General features: G+C 35.2%; 1 long non-coding RNA gene across 4 annotated transcripts in view; it reads right to left on the reverse strand.

The window, feature by feature from the left end:
- LOC119247438 (uncharacterized) overlaps positions 1 to 25,716 on the reverse strand; it is a 109,447-nt gene extending 83,731 nt beyond the window's left edge. The window contains exons 1-2 of one of the 4 annotated variants that reach the window (XR_005125749.2): positions 25,574 to 25,716; positions 21,601 to 21,691 (exon numbers count right to left, since the gene is read on the reverse strand). This is a non-coding gene — a long non-coding RNA (uncharacterized LOC119247438). Of the gene's footprint in view, positions 1 to 21,588; positions 21,692 to 25,553 lie in introns of all 4 variants that reach the window. The other 3 variants (XR_008552181.1, XR_005125750.2, XR_008552180.1) reach the window with 3 other exon arrangements.
- Between the last annotated feature and the right edge of the window lie 1,138 nt (positions 25,717 to 26,854).

Consider the following 26,854-nt stretch of genomic DNA (forward strand, 5'->3'; position numbering starts at 1 on the left):
CTCTCTCTCTATTTCAGCAGTAACAGAATGTTATTTTGAATTACATTTTATATCATGAATTTTTTCCAAGAGAATGTTATGATCTTTGTTTTCAAATATGAACAGTAGCATTTCAAGGCTTTGCTGAAAGGTAAATGTTAGAAATCCTCATTTTTTTTTTGCAGTGGTAAATATTTCAAAAGAATTGAAAGAATGATATTCAGAACTGCACTTACAATTGTCACAGCCACTATTATATTTTGTCAAAACAAATATGGAATTTTGGCAATGTCTTTTACAAATATCACAAGATTGTTTTTTCCTCTCTACTTAAAAACCAATGTATTTTTTCTTGGCTTCTGCTGTCAGAGCATTGTCTTTTACCACAAACCCATATCAAAATTTACTCCATTCCACACAGTTCACAGAGTGTGTAAACAAAAGTCCAAGTTTATAACATTATAAATTCTGCAAAATCAAAGATCAGCGTCTATTGACCAAGGTGCTGGACAGCAGGTCTTCTGCTTTTTCTAAAATTCACCATTGTTACATAGTTCTCATTTCTACAAGACTAGAGTGTTGGCTCAGATTTTTATTTAAAAGAATATAAATAATGGATGAGTTAGTTGATGTGAATAAGGTATTATGTAATACCTAGCTTTTCCAAGAGTGACATTTCAAATACAAGAGCTTATATTCAGACTGAGAATTTTTCATGGTATGAAATGGTTCTATATGTGAGTGGACAAAAGAATAATAATTGATTTTTTAAAAATAAATCATAAAATTTGACATTTAATAACAGCAGAATGTAATTTTATGTGTCAACTACTCCAGTTTTGCTTATGGGATGTTGATATGGCAAAAGATTACTGGTATTTAAGCTGTTTATTTTGGGGTTGATATTTATACTCTTGTTGTTGGTTCACTGTGCGTACTGCATTTTAAAAGTTTGGGCTTCCGTTTTTGTAGATTGTCTGGTTATGCAGCTCTGGTAGACCTCTCCGAGTTTTCTATAATGATATTGGCATAATTTATTTAGACCCTTGTAAAATTAGCACAATGGGAAAAATAGAACAAGGTTGCATGAAATATTCAACAAAATTACCCAGCTGAAAGCATGCTAGCTTCCCTTTGGAAGAGCTAAGGATTAAAGAATAGTTCTATTCTCCTTGAAATAAATAAGTAGACTTGGACCTTGATTGACATATTAAAAGCCTCATAGGGTCTCCCCAGTGGCGCAGCGGTTGAGCGCTGGGTTGCGAAGCTGCCCACAGCTTCTGCAATGCCGGTTCGATCCCTGGCTGCTCCCCGGCCACCAGAGGAGGGTCCCACATGGCGCGCAGACCTCTCCTGCTGCCCGCTGCTCCCCTCAGCAGTGTACTTCGGTCCTTCTGCCTGTTCTGCTCCCCGCTCTGGCTCTGGTGAATTCTCTCACCCTCCAGCGCTTCTGACTGTACCCAGTGCTTGTATAAATAAATAAATAAATAAATAAATAAATCTTTTTAAAAAAAAAAAAAAAAAAAGCCTCATAGTGTGATTTTGGCATATTTTAGGTAATTAAACAAGTAATAAAAATACTTTAAGGTTGAAATTTGAAGTTTTAGATACTATAACTAATTATCTTTTCTCTTAACTGCTGTATAACTATGGTAATTAAAATATTAAATGTATCATGCTTATGTAGAATATTCATAGTTTTGGGAAAACTTGCCAAAACAAAATTGTATGTATTTTTAGATTTACATTATAACGTGTTGCTGTATGGCCTAAAATAGTAATAAATAGTTTGCAAGGAAATTCACTGTGAAAGGTTACAAGTTCTAGTTACAACCCTGACTCTTGGGCTATATATCTGTAAGTGACTGAGTCATCATCGTTTTCTCCTGAATCCATCTTTTACTTGATAGCTAAACTTCTAGTATTTATATAGTCTATTAGAACATTTGGGTAATGTAGCTGATAGAGTTATTAAAGTTGCTTAAATTTAGTTAATGTTGACCAGGTTTTTATAATTTATAAAATAATGATTTTAATAATTATTATTAAACCTGGTCAACATTACTATTTTGGGGGGAAAAACTGCTTTTTTCTTAGTAGATATTTTTGTTTCTTATTATCTCAAGTCTAATAGAATGATTCAACTGAATTAAAGGGAGGGAAGAAGATATGTCCAAAGGAGATTTGAACAATGTGTTTTCCTACCCATGTTAAAGCCTAAAATATATTTTAGAACAGACACTGGCTGATTTTCAGGACTTGCAGTAACTTAAGTCAAATACCATGTTGATCCTAAGGGTAGAGTCCAAAGAGTCTATAAATGGCAATCAACACTAAAAGAAGTTCTGTGGCTTAGTGTTGATAGAGTGTTTTGGTAAAAAGTCACTTCTTCCTGTGAATGTTCTGATGTAAAAAGGTTACAGACCACACTAAGATTATAGAAGTCAACATGGTTAGAACACTGAGTTCTACCAGTGACTTGTTGTGTGGTCTCCAGAAAAGATATTTCAACTTTCAGGGTTTCCACCGCCCATGTATGGAAGAGAAGTGATAGCACTTAAATATTTCTCAGAGTATTGCAGTAATTAATTCTTCTGAAATGCTTTGAAATAAGCATCAAAGAGATTCACGTATGTTCTTCAGCTTTTGATTTTATTTGTTAATGAGGGAGAACATATTTTGCACGGGAGAAAAAATTCTCCACAACATAATAGTAAAACTCAATGCACTATGTTACTTTCATTCTACATTGATTCTATTAAGAATGTAGAAATTAGAATGGCACCTGGCATTTTATCTGGATATCCACAGAGATGGTAACCTCCATCTGTATAGTTACCTACCCCCAACTAAAGATCAAGCATACAGATGCAAGATTATCTAATGATGTATCTTTGGGAAGTTTTCATGTTAAAAGGCTTTCCTAATACCTCTTGGGGTTGATAACATTTCTCAACTGTCTAAAATAGGTTTGTCAGTTAGGATATTTTCTATAGGAAAACATACTGGCTTCAACAATGAAGGACATTCATTGACTTACTTAGAGGCAAATATCAGAGGTGATGGCAGTAATCACTTTTCACTAGCATATGCTATAGAAAAAAGTTCCAGAATTGCAGTAGCTTACAACAAAGGCTCCTTTGAAGCAAACTGCTGCTCTATTTCAAGTGTTTACTTTATCCTGATATATAGGTTGAAGGGGCAGCCCCTACCTAGGGTTTCATATGGAACAATAAATACAGACACATGTTGGTTTTAAATGTTTTATTCCTGAGAAGTCACATGCATTTCTTTTAATTGATTTACCATTCATTTGCAAAATTATATAAATTTCAAGGTTACAGATTCACAGCTAGATAAGTCTGCACACCCAATACACCAAACCAAAGATCTATTAACATTGCCCACTATCAAACTGGCCCCTGTTTCCTGCCCTCCCCCGCCATTCCTTTTCCTTTTGGGATCCCAAGTTTGTTGTCAGAGTCTAAGAGTTATCTTGTTGAGTTTTGTCTGTAGATTAGCTTTATTTCTTTGTATTCAGCGTGAGTGAAACCATCCTGTAATCTCTGTCTTATTTTGCTTAGCATAATCACCTCAAGCTTCATGTTGCTGAAAAAGGCAAGATTTCATAATTTTTGACAGCTTGATCATATTCTGTTGGGTATATGTATCACATCTTTATCCAGTCATCTGTTGATGGGCATTTAGGCTATTTCCATGCCTTGGTTAATATGAATCGTTCTGCAGTTGATATAGGGGAATGCATATTTTTTCAAATTTGAGCTTTCCTCTTCTTTGGGTGAGTACCAGAAATCAGAATTGTTGGATGTTTTGGTAATTCAATCTTAATTTTTTTTGAGGAATTTTCATGTTGTTTTCCTTAGAGGTTGTGCCAGTTTTCATACCCACCAACAGTATAAGGGAGTTCCATTTTCTTCATAACTTGTCTCTAGTATTTTTTTTTCTTTATGACATGGGCTATTCTCACAAGTATAAAAACATATCTCATTAAGGTTTTGATTTATATTTCTGTAGTAAGTGATGTTGAGCATTTTTTCCTGTGCCTGTTGGCCATTTGTTTCTCTACTTTGGATAACTGTCTATTCAGATCTTTTGCCCATATTATTTTATTAGGTGGTTTGTTGTTGTTTTGTTGAGTTGTATGAGTTCTTTCTATATTTTGGGTATTTACCTCTTGTCAGACATATGATGTGCAAATGTCTTTTCCCTTTCAGTAGTTTCCCTTTATGTTTTTCTGGTAGTTTCTTTTGCTGTATAGAAGCTAAAGTATCCCATTTGTTTATTGTTGCTTTTGTTTCCCTTGCTGTTGGAGTTGTGTTCCCAGTGATAACTTCATGTAATGGAGAGTATTGGCTGTTTTCTTATATGTATTTTTTTTTTGTTTTACATTTTATATCCATGTCTTTAATCTATTTTTAGATACCTTTTTTATAGTATTAGATAGCTCAGACATTGTGTTCAATTCACAAAGCAGAGTACATGAGAAAGGCTGAGGTCAACTGGGGTGGGCAGTATAATTCTCACTAGGAAGAATATTCTGGAATCATAATGCAAGCTATCACTTAAAGTTCAGACTCCCCTTTGTGTCTCCACCCCACTTCATTCACTAACTTTGACATCAGATCACCCTCAGGTATAAAAATTACATTCATTCTGTATAGCTTACCCATAAATCAAGAAGACAACTTTTTTTGGTACCATCATAAAAAAATATTTGTTTTTTTTTTTTTATTCAAGCACTGGGTACAGTCAGAAGCACGGGAGGGTGAGAGAATTCACCAGAGCCAGAGCGGGGAGCAGAACAGGCAGACTGACAAAGTACACTGCTGAGGGGAGCAGTGGGTGGCAGGAGAGGTCTGCGTGCCATGTGGGACCCTCCTCCAGTGGCCGGGGAGTGGCCAGGGATTGAACCAGCACCGCAGAGGCCGTGGGCAGCTTCGCAACCCAATGCTCAACCGCTGCGCCATGGGGGAGGCCCAGATTTGGGTTTCTTTAAATTGAGCTTATCTGTGCCACATGCTCAACACAGAAATAATCTCTGTGAGCAAAGAAGGTCAAACATCAATTGTCTGAGACGTGGGAACGAGATTATTCTGGGTAACTTAGACCAACAGGTTTACCTGATTTCTAGAGTTGATGTCTATTCCACCCAACTCACATGATGGCAGGGATAGAAGAAATGTAGGGAATCCATCCCACATCTAGTGATCCCAATCATGATTGGCCAAGTATCATATTAGTCTTTCGTGAGGTTCCATCACTGTCTTTTCCCTTAAATTCTATGATCTAACCTAATATTACCATTATGACATCCTCATAAATGAGGCTGGCAAAGCCTTTCTGTGGTTTGCAGCTGAATTCACTGTTGCACTTGGTAAAGTAAAACAGAATTCATAGAAAAATGTTACATAAAAGGGGATTCAATAAAAATAAAATTGACTAGCTTTGAATCCAAATCCCCACTTCCTAGCTATGTGACTTTCAATAAGTTATTAACTTTGTTAGGAATATTTCCCTCTTTTAAAAGAGAATAATGATTTTAAAAGACTCTTAGCAAAACTTCAGTGAGCTAATATACACATATAAAGGTCTAACCTAGTATAGAGGAATGACTAATGTAGGGTATTTTTTAAAGTGTTAATAAGAATTTAGAAATGGTAGGAATCATAGCGAGAGGCATTAGAACATCTTTATGGGGAATGTGACAATATAGCTTGATTTTAACTTCTTTTTTTTTTAAAGATTTATTTATTTATGCATACAAGAGCTAGGGTACAGGCCAGAGATGCAGGGGGTGAGGATTCACCAGAGACAGAGTGGGGAACAGAACAGGCAGATGTACTGAAATATACTGCTGAGGGGAGCAGCGGGCAAGCCAGGAGAGGTCTGCTGTGCCATGTGGGTTTCTTGCTGGCCAGCCAGGGATCGAACTCATGCTGTAGAGGCTGCAGATTGCCTCATAGTGCAGTGCTCCACCCCTTGCACTACCAGGGAGGGCCGATTTTAACTTCTAGCTAGAATTTCCACATGGGAAATCTCTAGGAAATAACAGACAAGTATTCAAGGTCTACTGGATTGTGTCCAGCAAAGATGCAGTGGTGGGAAAACACAAGACACACTCAGAAAATGTGAAATTGGCTAGTTAGTTCTATGAAGGGTCCTATTCACATCTTTCGTATTTTATCTCTACTTTATACCCATGCCTGAAGTAGTCCATTTTATTCCATTGGCCAGGTATTTTATACCTGCAACATGTTCAGCTGTAGCCTCCTCTTCTGTGGTTTTTCTTCAATCTTTGCAGGAGGAGTTCTACATTTAAACTTTTGATGAATGCTTGCTTATTCAAGTAGGGCATTTTCAATACTCTTGTCTCTTTGGACATGCTGTTACCCATCTTACTTAAATGTCATCATTTCATAATTTCCAACACAGTCTGAGCAGGACTAAAAAATACATACCTTTATTTAAAATGTGTGTAATTGGGCCTCCCCAGTGGCACAGCGGGTTGAGAGCAGCACTATCAAGCTGTCCGCAGCTTCTGCAGCGCAGGTTCGATTCCCAGCCAGCCGGGGAGAAACCCACATGGCGCAGCAGACCTCTTCTGTCTCACCCGCTGCTCCCCTCAGCAGTGTACTTTGGTCCTTCTGCCTGTTCTGCTCTCTGTTCTGGCTCTGGTAAATTCTCTCACCCTCCCGCACCTCTGACCTGTACCCCAGTTCTTGTACAAATAAATAAATCTTTAAAAATAAATTAAAAAATAAAATGTGTGTAATCATATTTTCTGCTGACTTGAACAAAATAACTTTCTAAATGGAATTAATTTTATCCAGAAATGGCCAATTAATAATGTATATTATGTATATTATATAGATTATTCCTCATTTAGAAAATGACACAAAATTCATTTTTTTTCTAATTAGATTGTTCTTTGTTGAAAAATGTGTGTGCATTATTTATTGCTGAGCCTGATGTCAAGAATGAAAAGAATTAAATACCAGTGGTACCACAAAATGAGCTTTGGTTTCTTTAAACAGGTTCTCTGCTTATATGCTTAACATGAGCTGGACACATTAGGAAGCTGATTCCACAAACCACTTCATCAAAATATCAAATTCAACACATCCAAAATCCTCAGTATAGATATAGAATATATCATTTCAGTTGCCTATACCCAGTGTCTCTTTTTCTGTGACCTTTATAATAAATTTTTCAGTATTCTCTTTGAAATCTGCTTCTCATGGTTTGTTGTGATCTAAAGGGCCTAGTGTAGTGAATGGAACATGTTGAGCTTCTAATGTGAAAAACTGCATCAAAATTTTTGAAATAGACATGATAATAGTGTTATAGGACAGGGAGAGGGGCAGCCCAAGCCCCGCAAACCTGCCTATTCTAAATGGGTTCTGCCATCCGCCGCATCAACACAAAACATAGGAGAGTTTAATGGGAAGGAACTTTAATAAAAACTAGGAAACAATACAGGTGAGGCAAAGAGTCTAGTTTCTAAATGAAGCACCCAAAGTTACCCATCCCCTCGTGGGTAAAAGTCCATCCATATGGGAATGGCGCAGAGCAAAGCCCCAAAGCCTGCTAAAAGTCTAAAGCATCTTCCAGTGGGGACCCACAGAGAAGGGTCACAAACAACCGGACAAGCCCGGAAGGAAAAGAGCAAAATCAACATCAAGATAAAAGCTGCCATTGTCACCTCCCCACGGGTCTCACCCACATCTGTGTCACCCAGTCCACGACCAAAAGACAAGCGCAGTTTCTTCACGTGTCTCTAGGCTCCATGCGCCTCTTCCAGGTCTCCTGGCACCATCCTGCTTCCTTCCTCAGTCTCTTCCTGCAGCTTCTTCTCTTCCTGCTCAGCTCCACCCTCCCTTGGGAGGGGCAGGGAACCTCCCCCTTTCCTGGGGACCACCCTGTTACAATAGCAGCTCAAAAATGAATTAAGAAAACACAAAGAGGCAATAGAAACAAAAAGAGGATGCATTTCTTTTATGAAAACAATGTATTTGAGGTTCTTCGACTAGATTTTGGTTTTATCCTTCTTACATTGTTTGTATGTTTGCTGGAATTTTTAAACCACCATCAAATATTCAGCTGTGCTTTAATTACTTCATCAGTCAGTAAATAAAGGAAATGTCTGATACTGTAGTAACAATTAAGAGAATTTGAAAAGTAGCTTGCAGAGAGTGAGAGTAGGCATATATAAGTCCATCTTTACAGAGGTTAATACCCTAGGCTTTTCTGAGGACTGATAAAACATCCCTGGAACATTTTATGCCAGAAAATACCTATCTTTTTTCTTTATAGCATGATAGCTTTGGATAAAAGTCAAAGAATTTTAATCAGGCCAGTGGATCTGATATTTAAAATATTCATTGGCTACTTAAATCCAAAAAACAAGAAATTTGTGCATTTGTACATTCTTGGAACATTCTGATTTGCATCACACTGACTTCAGTGTTAATTGGGTTTAATCAGATCTTACTAATAACTGAGAGTCACCAAAAAGGAATATCAAAATTAAGTAATATAATAGAAAATTGTATCACTGGATGTTCTGGATGATATTTGATAATACAAAGATGCAAAGGACCTCACATAAAGGCATTTTATTTGTCAAATGTAAAACTAATCTGGGAAGGAGATAAGTTTCCTGAATACTAATCTCAATGCAAAAAATTTTAAAATACCTAGAAAAAAATAAGTATATGCAATAAGAGGTTAATTTGTGCTTGAATTTAAAAAACTGGAAAATAATATATCTCCAGGAAGCACACAATGATAGTGTCTTAGGGGAAAGCTTTTTTTTTTTTAAAGATTTATTTATTTATGCATGCAAGAACTGGGGGACAGGCCAGAGGTGCGGGAGACAGGGGAGGATGAGAGGTTTCACCAGAGACAGAGTGGGGAAAAGGACAGAGTGGGGAGCAGAATAGGAGGATTGACTGAAATACACTGCTGAGGGGAGCAGCAGGCAAGACTGGAGAGGCCTGCTGTGGGTTAGCTTCCTGGCCTGGGCAGTGGCTGTGGATAGCTTCATTGTGCTTAACCCCTTGCCACCAGGGAGGCCCCAGGGGAAACATTTTTAATTCTTTGAACTGACAAAAAGAATTCCTAGATCTATGTATACATATAAAAAAAACAGTACCTCAGGTGCCTCTGTTTCTTCACACAATGCTGTCACTATTATGGTGTTCAGAAATATATATAGCTGAGCAGAAAATGCAGAATTTTCTAGTATAACTCCCTGCCAGCCAGTGGTTCCTCTCACCCCAGGTGAGTTCCTATGACCCTTTGAGGACTAAATGGGCTAACAGAAATATAATCTCTTTGTGAATAGTCATAAACTAGACAAATGTACCTTGCTTTGTTTTGTGACAAGGCCACTGCTAAGAGTTTTATGAAGGAAAAGTTGAAGCAAAATCTGCTTATATTTTGCTTAATCATGACTCTGTCTCTAGAAAAACAACTCTTGTGAAAATTTAAGTGATGTATACACTATTTTAAGTTGGAGAGAATTTTTAGTTTTAGAGTTAAATAAATAATCCCTTATGCACTTGATTACCTCTGTTGCCAATTCCTTGGATTTGTTCATTTGTTTTTCCTTATTGAAGTAGCTAGCTTTGCAAATTGTGTTCCAAGTGTAGATATATCATGGTTTTGAATGCATAATACAGTAAAAGTAAATACTTTAGTTGGTTTCGGGAAACTTGCTGATGCCCATCATTTGACTGACAGCAGCACTGAGAACTTGTTTCATCCGGGAACCTCCCATAATGGCGACCCTTTCTATTCTGCTTTGTGAGGGGAGCATTTCATTTCAAGGGCATTCTCTAGTGCATTTCTCCCCTTTTCAACCAATTACCTTTACCCTGGAATTCATCCAAGCATTTCTCTACCCACTTACAATCACATTGTGCACCCCCCCACCCCTAGCCTGGCATTTCACCACTCAGAGTAGCTTTAATGCCATCTGCAAACTGAGAGAGTCAATTTAGAGAGGTTGAGAAAATGTGAAATAGAATTAATCTTAGCTTATTTTCAGTGGAAATCAGCTCTTAACCATTTTATATCTGAATAACTGCTTTGTAAAATCTAAGTATTTATATACGTACATGTTTTTATATAGATTTTCACATTACATCATCAAGCAACCAAGCTTTATATATTTTAAATTGACTCATTTTAAAAACAATTTAAACATTTTTAGTTCTTTCAAAATATTTTATAACGAAAACATCATACATTGAAGACTTATTATGACCTAAGAACATAATAGTGTTCTAATTTATCCCTACAAGTCAGGAAGGTAATTATTAACTAACTTCATTTTATTGTTGAGGATGTATATTAGAATGAATGATAAGTCCCTTACCCAGGTACACAAAACGTGTAAAAGAAATGGAACAACAATTGCCTGAGTACTCATCAGTTACAAATTAACATGACTGTAAGTACAATTTTTTAAATCAGTTTGTCTAAAGTGGTTTGCGCAAATATTTTAGTAGTGAAATATTCTTCTTGAAAATAAGTTTAATGCAAATAAGACTAAAAACTGCATTTTATCAGTGAAATGTTTTTGTGTTTTTTTTCCTTCGTTTTTGAAAATAACAATGTAGAAGCCTTGTAAACATTCAAACACATGGAAATGGGGAACATGAAAATAAGTGAAAATTCTGTTAGACAAACATAAAACTTTCAGACAGTAATTTAGGTGACTGTCGAAGTCAGATCAGCCTTGGCATTCAATTTATTTTTGTAATTTACTGGGTCATTTAGAAGATAGAACATCTTGACTTGTACAAACAGGCAAGTACAACCTTGTCTTTTTCTCTCTCTCTCTGTGTGTGTGTGTGTGTGTGTGTGTGTGTGTGTGTGTGAAAACACGCGCGCTATAGGCATGCACAGATGTGAGTTACAAAATATGCAGAACAGAACTATAACCATCTTAACCAAGGACACATGTTTGTAAATTCAAATATAGTCCCAGAAATGGTAAGAAAGATTTTATGTTAAGGCATATACAGAAATGAATGAACCTGGCAGCAGATGTCAATGTGTTGGTGGTCTACAACGTGTTAAAATTATTATAACACAGTTTAATGTGGCTTAACAATTTATTACAGTAAAATATTAAATTGGAATCAAATGTCCATGGACCTTAAGATACCTTTAACAACTATGATCCCACAGAAAACAATTTCAAAATGCACGTCCACAACTAACCCCCATTATTTAAGAAACATAGTCATATCTTACTCTGCCTAACCTATAGATCTTTATATCAAATAGTTGGCAATATCAGAGAAATCAACACTGTATGCACACACACACATTTATCTAAATAATTTATAAACAATACACACCCTGAACAATATATAGTTTTTATATATTCTTTTATATATTTGATTCTGGAGTTGTAAAGAAATATGGGAAATTCCTAAACCAATGTTGGGTCCATACCAAAGTTAAGAATATTGTAAGGAACAGATAATTCGTTTGAAAAAATCCATGGTTAAACAAAATTGGAGATTAACAGTAAATAAATCATGTGGTAAGATAGCATTAGTGCTTTATATGTTAATCCTTGATAATGGTACCCAAGGATCACAATCTTTTATTTTTTCCATGAATATGGAGTACTTTCAGTTAGGAATGTTACCTTCAACACGCAAACATACACATACATTCAAATCACTTATTTTAAAGGAGGTCCCCCAAATTATAATATTATTCATTAAGTTTATTTGTTTTATTCTTTCAGCTTGAGTTCAGAACTTTGAATAGGCCCTTGAACCAGCTTCTAAGTAGTTTTAGCATTTGCTTAAGTAAAATCTAAGTGGTTACATCATTTGTGCAGATAATAAAAGTTTGCTAAAATATAAAAGGAAGACCACATTTTTTTCCTACTTCTAAAATGTTGCTCTTGTAGCAATTGAGGGATTTTAATTATCTCCTTTTGAATCCTGGTGTATTTTTTTCTTGTTAGACTTACTTCAGCTTTTATTATTCATTTCTGTGACTGCACAAGATGAACTGAAAAACACCAGGCACATAAGGAACTAATTTAACTTGGGTCCCAGTTAAGAATGAAGGAGGGGTCTTGGTTCTGTGCCATATACAAAAGCAATGGGCAGCATTTTGTCTTGCTTTTGTATAACTTAATATACCACCTAAAATAGGCCTTTTAAATGGAGGTTCTCAACGTGGGTCCTCACTGAACTTCCATGAAAGTCCTCCACCGTAATGTGCATAATAATACAAAATACAAGTAACAAAGGGGAAAAGGACTGATTTGAAAATAATGACTTGCATGGAGAAAAAAATAACATAAAAATAATATAAAAAATTCTACATAAAATAGCATAATGATGACCTTCCTTCTCCCTCATGCCCTTCCTCCCTGTCTTCCTTTTTTCCTACCCTTTTTCTTTTTTGCATTAACAAACAATGTGTATAGGAGGTCTGGGAGGACAGAATAGACTTTATTCTTTATAGGTAATCTTTATAATTCTTTATAGGTAATCCACAAAATGGAAGATTTGGTTATTTGTTAATAGCTTTATTTACACACTGATCTCACCTGTCAGAAGGTTTAATAATAATGTAAGAGAAAATAAAGATTTGTATATAGATGCATAATACTTTAATATAAAATTTTCAAAGTCAGATGTGTTTCAGAATTCAGAATTTTTCAGATTTCAGAATGGTAAGCCAAGACATGAGCCGTATATTATGGAGGATGGCTAGTGGTGTCACTCTACGGCACATTGAGCTATGATCATGCTAACTCCCATATGCAAAATAGATGAATATTCCCATTAAATAGAATAAAGAACATGAATAACTTTATTGTCATCACTTGGTGAGACTTCCAGCCAAATCTGCTCTCAGAGTTTTCTGCCTTTCAGAATTGTAGTGGAGGGATTATAGGTCTCCTTTGTCTTCTAACTTTTCCAAGATGGTCTCCTATTCACATTTCCACAATGTTCACAAGTGATGGTTTGGCAGGTTCAGTCATCCTAGAATTAGTGCCCAACATGGTATCTAGATCAGAGTGAGTATTAATTTTTTAACTGAATTATTCAAGCAAAACCTCACCATCCAGAGAAGGATCAAAATAACCAGTGAGCAGTCACTTGAAAATTAATTGAAAAACAAAATTGCAAAGTTTTCTCCCATGCTGCGATTTAGCTTGTTTTAGTAAAAGACTAAACTAAACAGATCTGGTGTCCCCGAGTCTTTAAATGACCAACCTCAATGCAATCAGTCATAGATTCACATGGTCAGTCCAACTTAGGAGTTTAAAGGGCAAAATGATCTTGCTCTACCTCCAGAGAACCCCTGAGAGCTTACTGAATGTTCACGGTTTAGGTGTCTTCCAGTATGGACTTTTGTAACAGTTCACTGTAAACCTAAATCTCATCAATTAAATCTCATTTTTCCCCTAAAGAATACACTGGCATTTTTCTTATCCCATATCACCCAAAAAACATAATTCTCCTTTAAAGGTATTTGTTCAAACAGTGTTGCACCTGAGCTCCGCCAGATATCTACTTAGCATAGGCTGTAATGCCACTAGGAAAAAATAATTCTTGGAGCACATCTCAGAGTAAGTCTCTCCTAGTCTAACACAAAGGATTAGACATCCAGAATTTTCACCACTTCCTTGTGAAAACAATTATTTTATGGCATTTTTTTAATGATTCTGCAGAGATGTCTCCCTCCTCTTTTCTGGGCCACAAGTCCTCTTAAAGTCTCATAGCTGCCAGGTATATCTCTTTAGAAAAGGAATATTCCAGATGTGCATTTATTGTCTGCTCCAGATCTTGAGAATGAATTCACTCTTAACATCAAAGCTCTTGTAGGATTATAAATATATGGAGAGAAAATGGTAATTCAAAATGCTCACCACTCCTGCTAGATTATCTCTCTCATCTACTATATTAAAGTTTGGTTAATCATGTTTGTCCTTTTTATTCATTTTTGCATTTGTTTGGTTGTTGAGGTAATATTAGTTTAGCACATTGCATATGATTTAGGAGATTAGGGTCACACCTCCTCAGATGTCTGTCACCACACCACACCCACCAACGCGCCCATAAGTCCTCCCACCATCGTTCATTGGACCCCTTCCCTACCCTTTGTTTCCACCCTTATTCTTCATCTCCATCCAGCTGCAGACACATCTAGGGTTTGCTTTAGTGTAGTTTTGTCATTTCCATTGTTTTGTTTCTCTTTATTCTACATGAGTATAATAATCCAGTATTTTTCCTTCCCACTTACTTAATTTAGCATAATCTATTCCAGTTTCATCCTTATTGTTGACAAATGGAGAGAGTTCCCCTTTTTTAATAGTTGAATGGTATCCTATTGTGTATATATACCACATCTTCTTAACCACCCCTCTGTCATTAGACACTCAGTTTGTTTCCATAACTTGACTCATGTATAGTACTGCAATGCACATAGGATGCGTTCATTTTTGATTTGGTGTTATTATATTCTTTGAATATATAGTTGTGATAATGCCTGGATCATCTGTTAGATCTATTTTTAGTATTTTGGGGAACCTCCATACTTTTCCATCGGGGTGGAACCAGGCTGTGTTTCCACCAGCAGTGTAGCAGGTCCTTTCTGAACTTTTTGATGTGGGTCATTCTCACTGGTATAAGATGGTATCTCTAGTTTTGATTTGCATTTCCCTGATGGTAAATGATTATGAACATTTTTTTCATGAGCCTGTTGGTCATCTGTAGGTCCTCTTTGGAGACTTATTTACTCTTCTGCCAATTTTTTCAGTGGGTTCTTCGTCTTCCTTTTGGTCAGTTTTACAAGTTCCCTGTAGATCTTAGATACTAGTTCAATATTGGGTATATGGTGTTCAGAATATTTTCTCCCATTTTGTAAGGTGTCTTTTCATTTTACTGATAGCTTCTTTCACTGTACAGAGCTTTTTTGTTTGATGTAGGTCCATAATTTACTATTGCTTTTGTTTTCCTTGCTGTTAGGGTCAAATTCCCAAAGGCATCAGTGAAGTTAATGTTGTGGAAGATTTTGCTTATGTTTTCATCTAAGCATTTTATGTTTTCCAGTCTTACATTCAAGTATGTTGAGTCATTTTTTTTTTGTATTGTGTGAGAAAGTGGTCTACTTTCATTTTTCTACATAGGGATCTCCAATTTTCTTAGCAATATTTGTTGAAGAGAATTACTTTTCTCCATCGTATATGTTGGTTCCTTTGTTGTAGAATAACTGTCCATATAAACAAGTATTTATTTCTAGAGTCTCAATCTTATTCCATTTGTGCCTTTTTATTCTGATACTGTTTTTATTTCTATATCCTTGAATATTGTTTGAAGTCTGGGTACATGATGCCTCCATCCTTCTTATTTTGTTGTCAAGATTGTTTTAGCTAATTGGGATCTTTTGTAGTTCATATAAATCTTAGTAATGTTTGCCATATTTCTTTGAAGAATTCCATTGAAACTTTGATTGCTCTGGGTACAATTATGTTAATCTTTTTCAAAAAAAAAATACCTTCCTGTGTTTCCTAATATCTTAAGTGTAAAAAAAAAATTGTTAGTTTTTTTACTTAATACTTCTCTGGTAGCTTATCTCTTCATTCGTCACCTACCCCAGGTACTCCAATGGTTCAACTTCAGTAAACTCCATGTTTTACTAGAAACACCAGTACCTTAACTTATACTTTTGTACTTAGTCATCTTTCTGTTTGTGTATACTCCACTCCATTTCAGACATACTTATATATATAATCCAGGAGGCAGTTCAAATACCAACTTCCATGGGAAAGTTTTCCTAATAACTTCCTTTCTTCCTGTTATAATACTTAAAAAACTTATAGAAGTTTCAGATATGTAGCTTTATAAATTAACATAAATATATACTACATCATGTCTACTACTGAAAGTCTAGTTTCATCCACCATATTAAAATTGAGCCTTTTAGCCAATTTATCACTCTTCTCAATTCCCTTCTGGTAACAACTACTTTGTTTTTATAGTCTAGGAGTTTGCTTGTTTTCTTATTAGTATTGTTTCTTCTATGTATGAGTAAAATTATATATTGATTGTCTTTTCCTGATTTATTTCCCTTAGCATAATACCCTCTAGGACCATCTTGTTGCAAATGGCCTAACAGTATTCTATTCTGTATACATACCACATCTTTATTCAGTTAACTGTCAGTAGGCATTGTTTCCATATATTGGCTATTGTGAATGCTACAATGAACATGTGAGCACATGTAGTATTTACATATTCTTCCAGTAAACATCCAGAAGTGGGATTAACTGGATCATTTGGAATTTCTAATTTTTTAATTAATGTATTTGTTTATATGTATTTTACATCATTCTTCCTTTTTGTACATGTTTTCTTTCTCATCTCAGGTGTAGTCCCCATAAAATTCCCACCACCAATTCACTATGGAGCAATTTCCATACTATTTTATATCCTTCTTTTATAATACTTTGTTGTCAATGTTATTTTAAATAATTTATTTTGTTCTATTTCTATCTTAAACTTTTTGTGTCTTCTGAGCACCTGATATTGCCAAACGTATTTTTGGTGCTCTATAAATGTACTTTGATTGAATAAAAATGAATGAGTGTTTCCTGCATTTGTTAACATTTTCTTTTGAGGAAGAGTCAGTTCATGACATACTGTTTAATAAGAGAATCCCATGCCAATAATAAGGAGCTCCCGGGGGTTGTTAATTTAACAAATAAATATTTTTCTTCTTGAACACAATTTTTGCTATAATGAGGCAGAATGGCATGCAATATCTGTGAAAATATCATCATCTGTTTTAATGAGAGGATTTGCAGATCTTTTTCAAAAATTGAGTTATGAAAAATCCTCTGATACATGATGAGGAGTAATCCAAGTTTTAGGAGATGACAGCAATTAAGGATGATGAGAATACCAAAGTTCTGTGCTAAATTGATTTTTTTCAACATTACACTCAATTCTTATAAAATATCATGTTTTGGAAATAGTGACAATTCACCCAGACCCTGATTTCAAACCGAAACTGAGCCTGGTTTCCTTGACACTTAGGAAGAGCAGAGGTGTTTTCTCTGGGTTGTTCCCTGCTCTCCCAAGGGATAGAGACACATTGTCTACCAGCCATCCTGGCACCCCATTCCACTGCTTTCTAGCACTGTGACCAAACAGCCCCCAAGGCACCTAGGACTTGAAAAGACACCCCACTTTGTTTTTTCATTTCCTCACAAGATAAGAAGAAATATTCACTCTAACTTTGGTACCACAATAGCAGAGGAAAATAGAGTATCACACAGGAGACTCATTGTGATTATCCCAAGATATTTTTCTTTTAAAGATTTATTTATTTATTTATGAAAGAACTGGGGCACAGGCCTGATACATGGGAGGGTGAGAGGATTCACCAGAGACAGAGCAGGGAACAGAACAGGCAGACTGACGAAATACACTGCTGAGGGGAGCAGTGGGCGGGGGATGCTTAGGGAGCTTACTCAAATTATTCAAATTCTTTTCTATCTCTGCATTGACTTAATGACTTTCCAAAATCAATTATGACACCAATGCTGCAATTTGGATTACCCCATCTTTATAAATCCAGAAGTCAGGGAAAGCTATCATCTCGCTTGGTTCTTTTTCAGAATGTTCTTGATTATTCTAGATTCCTTGAATTTCCACATGGATGTTAAAGTCAGCTTAGCAAATTCTATAAAGTTGTGCTTTCTGGGATTTTGATGGGAGTTTCTGGAATTTTGATGAGGGTTGCATTCCCCAGTTGGGGAAAAATGTTATCTTACCAAAAATAAATCTTCCAGTCCAGTTTTAATGATAATGGATTTGGGGAGTGATTGAATAAAAGCCTAAGTGTTTCTATTTAATCTCTTTATAGGTTTTTAAAGAAGGATGAAACCAAATTGCTGTTAATACATCCCATCACTCCCACCCCTGAGATCTACTTTTGCCTGCACTTCATACAACTAGTTCCAAATGCTGCCATCCCAAACAAAAATGAATGCATTTTTCTTATCCTCCTCTTTGATGTTTTGATATTTCACCACTGCCTGTCATCTGTGAAAACCTCTCTTTCTTCACTGACTCTTCAGGACAGTATTTTCCTGGCTTTGACATCCAACTGTGGTCATTCCACTGCAAGATCTAGTGTAGTAGTTCCTAAAGTGTATTGCATAAAGCACTAGCTCCTCAGGGTATAAACTGACAAAAAAAATTAAGTTCAGGAAATATATGCTTAAGGTTCTTCACTGCAGAGACTTTTATATGCTAACATGCATCATGCATTATTGGCAGAAGGTATGACGTATGACATTTACCAACATACAAACCTATTGGAGTAAGCACTGAGAAGTAATAAAGCATTAAAAATGTCTACACCCAGTAGAAGAACCTGAGTAATTCAGAGAACTTCCCATTCCTTAGTTTCCTCATCTGTTGTATTTTTTTTTACAAGTTTTCCAGACTCATCTTGGCATTTAGCATACATTTTGTCATCCATCAAAATATTAATTCATGATTTTTCATCTTTACTGAATTATTCATCTTTGTAACACATGCAGTAATCCTAAAATTGCAGTACAATATTCTTTAACTGCAATTTTGTTCATTTGCTTTTTTCTTTATCTACCATATATGACTAAAATCATCTGCTATCTTTCTTTTTCCATCTGACTTGCTTCACTTAGCATAATTTTTTCTAGTTGCATTCATGTTGTTGCAAATGGCAGAATTTCTTTTTTTTTAATAGCTGAATAGCATTTCATTGTGCACATATGCCACATATTTATGCAAAACAAAATCTTACATTCTGACAACAAAATAGTGGTTACCAGAGTGGAAGGGGGAATGGGAGGTGGGTTAAATAGGTTAAAAGGGGGTCACTTGTATGGCAGTGGATAGATTCTTGGTGATGATCACAATGTAGTTATACAGATGTCAGCATATAAAACTGTATACCTGAAATTCATACAATATTATAAACCAATGTTACCACAATTTAAAAAAGTGTGTTCCTTAATTTGATACATAGTTTTCCTTCTAGCTGTGAATGGGATTACTTTATTTTTAAAATGTGTTTAAACTATAATTGGGTCAAAATGTCTACTCATTTTACTTTGTGTGAATAAAATATTAATATTAAAAATAATAATTTGGAGGGGAGATAATAGCATGGAAATGGTATTAAGAAAGGAAAATCTTCTTGGAGAAGAGCATAGCTGCATTAAAGAAAAGTCCCAACTTTTTGTTTTGTGGTCAGAGGATAACACTAGACCACAAAGGACCGATCATGAGTTTTAGTCAGCATGTTCAATATGACTGAAAATACTCTTCATCATGATGCAAAACACTGGTCAGCCTACAAGGTGGGCATGTACCTAAATATGTCTCAGCAGTTGTACTAAAGCAAGTTCCTTCACACCCAAAAGGAGAATGTCAAGCTTAAGTGAAAGTCTGTTTCCAGTGGATATGGCAGACAGACTTAATCAACAATAGATTGCAGTGAATCTAGAGGCTATTCTGCTGTCTTTGATTCATATCGTATCTGACATCTTTATGGAACTCTGCACATTATGGTTCTCCTTGCTTCCCAGGAGGACAAAGTTGTCAAGAAATACCAAGGTCCTGCCACACTATGAAACCAAGGGTGTCAATCCTACTATTGGGAATTTACGTATCAGGGTTGGGGTGGGGGTAAGGAAACAAATATCCATTGACTAAAATGATCTCTTCATGTGAAGAAGAGAAAAAAAAAGAGCATACATGTTAGACAAAGAAGGATAATTTCTTAAATTTCTGTGTTCTTTTTTATATATGATTTGCTTAACAGACTTCCTATAATGAATTTTAACTTGAATTTTAAATGTTTATTAATATTTACTTGCAAAATACATATGCTTTCAATTCAGTTTTAACCTGGATTCCATGGATATTGAATCAATATTAAATGAAAATTAAAATGTTATTTTGAATTAAGAAGATTCAAGGAAATAGAGTTGTTTCCTACTAATCATTTAAAGATATTGGATAGTTGAGCTGCCTGTGGAGTGTTTTAGAGCAATGAAATCTTTTCTACTATTTATTTTTCCATTTTAGAACAATGAATGGCCTTGAATTCAATTGTTCAGCTATCATAGCATAGGAACTTTTAACAGGAAAGAGTAACTAAAGTGTTTCATTTCAGAAAAATTGAACATCTTTCTTTGACTGTGATTTTGATATAAGATGTGTTCTGAAAACCTTAGGAGAATAATTTTCTTTGGAAAGTTAATCCTATACCCAGATCCTCAAAAGTATGCTTTAAATTAAGCAATTGGTAAAGGAATTAACATCTTAGAACCTGTGATGTTCTATTTTATGTGCCTATTCAGGTAATGTATAGTGTCCAGTTATTCAATTAAACATACATCTTTACTGTGAAGCTTTTTGGTAAATATGGTTAATGTCTGGAATCAGTTGACTTTAGTTGAAGGAGATTACGCTCAGTAACTTGGGTGGGCCTGATATAATCAGTGGAAAGGTGTTTAGAAGAAAACTGAGATTGCACTGAAGAAGAAAAAATTCTACCCATGACTTCAGCTTCCGCTCAAGCTCTAGAGCTTCCAGGCTGCCACATGGGATTTGGATTTGCCAAGCTAGCTAATAGCATAAGCCAAATCCTTGCATTAAGTCCTGTTGATTACATATATTTATACATATAATTTATATATACTTATATATAATTTTATGAGTAAATTTCTATATACATATATAATTTATGTGTGTAAATATATATATATGAAATCAAACACACACATTTTGTGTGTGTGTTTTCAGCTAGATGATTTTGTGTCTAAATGAAATACCTGTATTTCTTTTTTTGTTGAGAAATAATTGTGCAATATAGTGTTTGTGTATGGGGGTGTGTGTGTATACACACCACTGGTTCTGTTTCTCTGGTGGAACCCTGACTGATAAAGAGTATGTACTATTACTAGGCCCTATTCAGCTGTTCCTCAAAGATAATTTCCCTAAATACTGTAGTCTGTACCTTCCCTTTCCTTCATTATCTAGTATAGTGTCCTGCATATCTACTTCATAAAATTTATGATGACCTGAGTTTTTTGATTTATTTTTTTTTTACTGTTTTTATACACAACAAAACCAAAGTTTTCTGAGGTTAGGCATTCTAACTCCCTAGTTCACTGATGTGTCTTCAAGACTTAACATAGTGCCTGGCTCATTAAATGTGCTCAGTTTGTTGGATGAATGAAAATAAATTGATTATCTCATTTACTTTCCACTAAATCTCTGTATTATTAAATGAAGGTTATCCTTACTTTAGGAATGTCAAAATTATCCTTACTTTAGGAATGTCAAAAAAATTAGTTAACTAAGTGAGGGAGCTGGGATTTAAACACAAATTGCATTATTTTCAAAAAATGTTCTATTTTCTTTATCTTTTATTGACTGATCAGCATTAAATTAGCATCTACAAGGTATCAATGTCTCAATTAAGCACTGTGGAGAACAGAGTGTTATTAGAGATATTACTTACTCTACTACTTACTCATGGGCATACCTTTTGATGAAACATTTGCTTTGGTGATAGTCTTGCTTAAGAGATTAACAGAAGCTAAGGAAACCATTCAGATGGGTCTTGAATTGTGTGTCTGGAATCATAAATACTATCAGTTTATACAGACAAAATTAGCAAATACATACATTTCAGGTTATAATTGAGAAATGGTAAAAATCAAGGCAATTTAGGGCCTCCCAGGTGGCGCAGTGGTTGAGTGCTGAGCTGCAAAGCTGCCCACGGCCAGCCGCTGGCGAGAGTCCCACATGGCACGCAGCCTCTCTTGCCGCGCCCACTGCTCCCCTCAGCAGTGTACTTCGTCGGTGTGCCTATTCTGCTCCCCAATCTGGCTCTGGTGAATTCTTTCACCCTCCCGCGATTCTGACTATACCCCGTGCTTGTATAAATAAATAAATATTTAAAAAAAAAAAATCCAGTCAATTTAGAATGTGAGGTAATTATGTGGTGTGGAATAGATAGGAGGCCATGTATGAAAATATGAAATAGACTTAAAGTCTGGACTTAAGCCTGTGTGCAGTTGTAGCAACCATGCAAGGTCATATTTTATATGTTTATTTCATTTTTTCATTTTGAAAATGTAAATGGGCATTTAAGATTGTTAGCAAGTTTGACCTTTTGAAGAGAGAAACATTAATAACTGTCTTTAGAAAGAAAGGACTCTCTCATTGGACTCTTTCACAATATAATTCTAGTCATCTAATAAACAAATACCAAGAAAGAATTAAATATGCAAGGATTTTATTAGGAAAAACATCTGTGTGAAGAATAAATGGAGAAGGTGCTAGAAGATGCTGGGATATTTGTCCCAATGCAATAATCATCTGACCCAAGGAGGAAGAAGGAGGGAGAGGAGATTGAACCAAGGCATCCTTCTAAATACCTTACATACAAAATAATACTAATACCCCCCTCCTGTTACTAGTATCATTGCTGTTATATATTTCACTTATATATATGTATATATAAGCACATATATTTGTAAGTATTTATAATTAAATACACTGTGTTATTATTTTGAAAAATACTTATGTGTTAGATCAATTAAGAATAAAGAAAACCAAAAAAAATTATAATACTTCCAATTATTCCTTCTTCAGTTCCTTTCCTTCCTTTATGTAGATCAGAGTTCTAAACCTATAGACCTATATTATTTTCTGTCTTTCTAAAGAACTTTAATATTTCTTCTAACTCAGGTCTACTGAACAAATTCCTTAATTTTATTTGCTTTGGGAAGTCCTTCTTTTCTGTCACTTTTGAAGGATAATTTTGCAGGGTATAATGGGTATAATTTTGCAGGTTATAATACTTACAAATATATGTGCTTTTTGGTATTAGAAGTATGTGTGTGTGGAGGGGGGCATTGCTCCTCCTGATAATTCTCTGAGAAACTTGAATCTGTTGTTTAGAATCTTACATTAATTTCAGTAAATTCTCAGTCATTCGGTTTCATATTTTTCTGCTATTCCTTTCTTTCACCTTCTGGTACTTCCATTATAAATATGTTGTACCTTTTGTAGTTATCCCACAGTTCATAGACATTGTTTATTTGTTTTTCAGTCTGCATTTTCTTTGTTTTTCAGTTTTTATGGATTCTAGTATCCATAAACTCTTCCTAACTTTCCCATAAACTCCAGACACCATTGCATTACCCATAAAGGCTGTTTCTACATAGCTTAGCTCTGACATCCTCTTCTTTTCTCTGACCATAGACCACCCATCTTATACTCTGCTACACAAAGATGCTCCAGATTATCCCAAACTATCCCTGTTGTGGTGTCTTCTGCCCCCTTTTATATGGAATGCTTTGCTTTTCTCTCTCTCTCTCTCTCTCTCACTCTCTCTCTCTCACCTCATCAAACCAGGCAAACTCTTCTTGATCTGTTATGGTTCTATTCAAATGTCTTTTCATATACAAAGTCATCACTCTGTCCTTCAGGTAACTATCATGTTCCCTCTGGCATCATAATAATTTATGTATTCATATGTTACATGAATGTTACATCGCATTGTAATAGTTTGCCTAACTACTATTCACATTTTATTCTTCAAAGAGACTATAGTTCCTTATGTTTTAGTATTAGTACCTAACAAAGTTCCTGTAACATGGTAGAGAATAAATTAATGGTCATTTGAATTGATTTAATTTGAATTAAGACTCTGGCCAAGAAACCTTGGTTGGGATTATTTGTGGTGAGCATAAACCTATCCAGAAAAAAAGTCCCCGAATTAAATAAAGAGATCAGATTATCATGTTTTGATGAATAAATATTTAGATGTATAGATTTATATCAGCATCAATCACCTTACAAGAATTATGGATCAGTTTTTCTCAATATTTCATTAATTCTGATTTTGGACAAAGACTGGACATTTGAAAATAAAATATGATGAGTGGCAAGTGCTTAATACTTCAACATTTCAAATACTATAATGTGATTTACCTCAAATCCAGGATTTGGCAAAGGTTGCCTAAGAGATAAATGAAAATCCACCTACTTTTATAAAGTATCAAAATGTAGGCCATTCCTGAAGCTGTTTATTTTTATATGATATGCAAGGAAAATACTATGATTATGAGTGGGTAAACCCAGCTGTGCTTTGGGTTTATCAAATTTCTTAACTTTATTTTGTGCTATTTCTAGTCTGTGAAGACTAAAGCCTACATTCCCAAGAATTTTTCCTCAATTTTAAAATCCATGTTTATTTTAAAAAAAGCATAACCCATATGGTTTTGATTCCTCCACACTTAACTCATCCAAATGCAGTTTTGCAAGAACTATTTGAAGTCAAAAGCTTTTTGAAATTTTTGAGTTTTTTTTTATCTTTATCCCCCTCAAAAAAGGAAGCAACACTTTGCCAAATGTAAACAAAGCTAATCACCAAATTGTTTTATATTCTAAAATAACGAAACCATTTTGGGTGCTGAATTTGACAAAATATTTCTTTTATCCCTAGTGAAATTGTTATCTAAGCTCACACAGAGACTACCTTCTCTAAAAGACAGCCTGGGTAAAGCCAGCCTTGTACAAGTCAAACTTTCACATATCACATGGTACAGTTGAGTTATTTCTTAGCCAGGGTATCTTTTAATATCTTTTTTTGGTCACAAAAGTACAATATTCGATGTCATGAAAATCCAGAGATGGAGAAGCAATACCGCATCTATGAATGAGCCCTTCTTTGGATTGCCAGACATAAGTAGGAAAAGCAAAAAGATTAAAAAATCACAGAACTCTATAGATGTTTTCAAAAGTCACACCTAGAATACCTATAGGCAAACTACAGCCCAATGACAGAAAAGAGCTTGCCCACTGTCTTCATAAATAAAGTTTTATTGTAACACAGCTACTCAGGTTCATTTACATGTTATCTATGACTGCTTTTGTGTTACAATGGCAGAGTTTGAGTAGCTGTGACAGAAACCCCATGGAAGACAAAGCCTAAAATATTTACTACCTGGACCTCCATGGAAGAATTGCTGACTCCTAATTTAGACGATACATGGCTGATAAGCTTTAGTTTCCCAGTTCTGGCAATAATGCATGACATTTTGAATGTCATATTCCTATTCTAAGTCAAGAAGTAGTAGGATGTAAAGAAAGCAAAGAAATCTTTATTTTTAAAGATGATATTATACAAAGCAAACAAATGTATACTATTTTTTCACAATAAAGAAGAAATGAACATTTACTGAAAATTTCCCAATTTCTACTGCCCCCTTTTATATGGAATGCTTTGCTTCTCTCTCTCTCTCTCTCTCACACACTCTCTTTACTGATGACTAAACTCTCTTTATTGATGACTAAACATTTTTTAAAATTTGAAAAATGCATATAATTCTCCCAGCACTAAAGTACATATGGGAGATATATCTTCTCTAAAGTAATTATTTTCCCTTCTAGTATTATTAAAATAGAAAATAATTGAATTCATACTTTTGCTCAATGAAACTCACAAATGTGTCTTCCTCTGTGAAGTAGATACCAAAGTCACTGGAGTCCAGGATCTTTTCTCATCTTGGGAGAATAATAAAACAAACTAGGGCCTCCCCTGTTGGCGCAGCGGTTGAGCGCTGGGCTGTGGGGCTGCCCGCAGCCTCTGCAGCGACGGTTTGTTTTCCAGCCGCCGGCGAGGGGCCCACAAAAACAAACAAACAAATAGTCACAAATCACATATCTTATAAAGGACTTATATTCATGATATATAAAGAATTTTCAAAACTCAATCATCAGAAAACAAAAAAAAAACACAAAAAAAGAAAAACAAGCAAAATATTTGAACATATTATTCTCCAAGGAATATATATATATATATATATATATATATATATATATATATATATAGTAGAAAAGAAGAAGAGGAAAATGAGCATTATGATGTCATGTTTACATAAGTTATTGAATTAAATCTTTAATGCAACCCCATAACAAATGTATTATTGATACTTTAAACAGAAGAGCAAGTTAAAACTCAGGAGAGTTTAGTAAAGCCCCCAGTCAGTATGTCCAATAGTCAGGAAAGGGCCTTTATTTTATTTTATTTTATTTATTTTTTAAAGATTTATTTATTTTTATACAAGAACCGGGGTACTGGCCAGATGCATGGGAGGGTGAGCGGATTCACCAGAGACAGATCAGGGAACAGAACAGGCAGACTGAAGAAATACACTGCTGAGGGGAGCAGTGGGCAAGACAGGAGAGGTCTGCTGCACCATGTGGGATTCTCGCCAGCCGGCTGGGATTGAACCCGTGCTGCAGAGGCTGTGGACAGCTTCACAGTGCAGCGCTCAACCGCCTGCGCCACCACCTCACTCAGTCACCTCACCATGTTTTAGGTTCCTTTGTTTTCAAGGAACTAACATTCCAAACAGATGATGTTACTATTTTTCTTTGCTCTTGCCACTCATGGTTTGGCCTCCATATTGGGTCATCTCTAGCTTTTATTGAGCACAAAAACTGACCAAAGAATAAACATACTTAAAGGAAAGAGATTCTGGCAAATTCTCTACTGATCACCTCAGTACTTTAATGGAAGAAATTCATTTCATATTTCCAAGGGAGTATGTGTTCACTATGAATAGGCTTTTATTTCAGTGTTCCAAGGGAGCAGTCAAATTAGGAGGATCAATATAATTGCACATGTTTCCAACTAACACCCATTAGTCATGTTTTGTTTAAGAAGAAGAGCCAGGTTTGAGACAGGTGAGAAAAACAAGAACAGTGGTTGTACCTACTAA

The sequence above is a fragment of the Talpa occidentalis genome, unplaced genomic scaffold (genome assembly GCF_014898055.3).
Source record: "Talpa occidentalis isolate TD23 unplaced genomic scaffold, MPIMG_talOcc4v2.1 talOcc4.16, whole genome shotgun sequence".
NCBI lineage: Eukaryota > Metazoa > Chordata > Mammalia > Eulipotyphla > Talpidae > Talpa > Talpa occidentalis.